The sequence below is a fragment of the Crocuta crocuta genome, unplaced genomic scaffold (assembly GCF_008692635.1).
Source record: "Crocuta crocuta isolate KB4526 unplaced genomic scaffold, BGI_CrCroc_1.0 scaffold788, whole genome shotgun sequence".
Taxonomy (NCBI): Eukaryota; Metazoa; Chordata; class Mammalia; order Carnivora; family Hyaenidae; genus Crocuta; species Crocuta crocuta.
In genome coordinates this window covers 537,944-539,503 of record NW_027530636.1, presented here as the reverse complement: position 1 = coordinate 539,503, position 1,560 = coordinate 537,944, and the positions used below count along the sequence as shown (strand labels likewise).

The following is a 1,560-nucleotide window of genomic DNA, read 5'->3' as shown; positions in this document are numbered from 1 at the left end:
ATATATAAAAGCAACATGAGGAATCTCTATGGTGATGCGGAATTCCTGTTATTTTGATTATTATCAATATCAATATTGTGGCTGTGATATTGTACTAGTTTTGCTAGATGTTATCATTGGAGGAAAGTGGATTAGGAACACAAGTGATTTGTCTGTAGTAGTTGTTATTACTGAGTGAATCTACAATTATGTCAAACTAAAACGCTGAATTTTTAAAAAGTACATGCACTCAGAGCTTAGAGCATGCTTCGGATTCTGTGTCTCCCTCTCTCTCTGTTCATCCTTTGACTCATGCTCTGTCTCTCAAAAATAAACAAACATTAGGGGCGCCTGGGTGGTTCAGTGGATTAAGCCTCTGACTTTGGCTCAGGTCATGATCTCGCAGTTTGTGAGTTTGAGCCCCACTTCGGGCTCTGTGCTGACAGCGGAGCTTGGAGCCTGTTTCCAGTTCTGTGTTTCCCTCTCTGCCTCTCCCCTGCTCACGTTCTCTCTCTCTAAAAAATAAATATTAAAAAATTAAAAATAAACAAACATTAAAAAAAATGAAAAAATATTTGCAGACAATTGTTAAAACTGAAATATTAGAAATCCATCAATTAATCTTGAATAAAGAAACAAGACAGTAGCAAGAATGCTACTTTTCACTAGAAACGTAGATGCATGGCATCTGTCTAGAATAGCAGAGTGTGGCACACAGTATATATTTTTGGATAAAAATAAACTATCTGAAGGAAAATGAGAAGAATATTTGGAAGGAAGGTAAAATAAGATTTCATTCAATTTCTGAACCTAGCCTTTTGTGGTTGAGAGCATTCAGCCAATCATTTTCAGAACCCATTATACAAATAGCAAAATGAAATTTAAAAAAGATAGCAACATTACAGGATCTGGTAATAGATATAATTTTGTTTAGTGAGATATGTAGTTAAGATCAATAAATTAAAAATGATATTCCATGGGTGTGTGTGTGTGTGTGTGTGTGTGTGTGTGTGTGTGAGGTGCATGCACATGCATGCATTTATGCTCATGTGCTTATTCATCCAATACAGAGGCAAAATATCTGGGACACCACCTCAGGAAAGATCTTTTTCCTTAACCTTAATCATACTACACAATAATCACATGACTCAATTACTACTACTTAACCATCAGTACTGCACTGAGTGGTTTAACTGTGTGCTTCCTAAATTCCAGGACCAAGATTATACTACCCAAGCACAAATTCATTTTTCTCCTTTGAGTAAATGAAAGCTATAACAGCATTTATCAATACTAATTAGGGAAATAAAATTTTACAAACCTAATAAAGCTCATAGCACAAATGATTACATATGCATGACATAATTTAAACTGAATGAACTTTCTATGAATAGGTAACATATATCATTCATTTTATAAGATGCTGGAATAATTATTTTGCTCTGATTAGGCTATTATTAAAAATTATTATCTAATTTAGCTAATATGTATTTATTGGCATAAACACAAGAAATCTTTAATTTTTATTACCTTCAGTAAAATATGAAAAATTATAAAATACTTGGGGGGGGGGGCCGGTTG

The 1,560-nt window shown here is 33.8% G+C and overlaps 1 protein-coding gene across 4 annotated transcripts in view; it reads right to left on the bottom strand.

Annotated features, from left to right (window-relative positions):
• CCDC138 (coiled-coil domain containing 138) overlaps positions 1-1,560 on the bottom strand; it is a 108,483-nt gene that overhangs the window by 50,152 nt on the left and 56,771 nt on the right. The window lies entirely within an intron of this gene.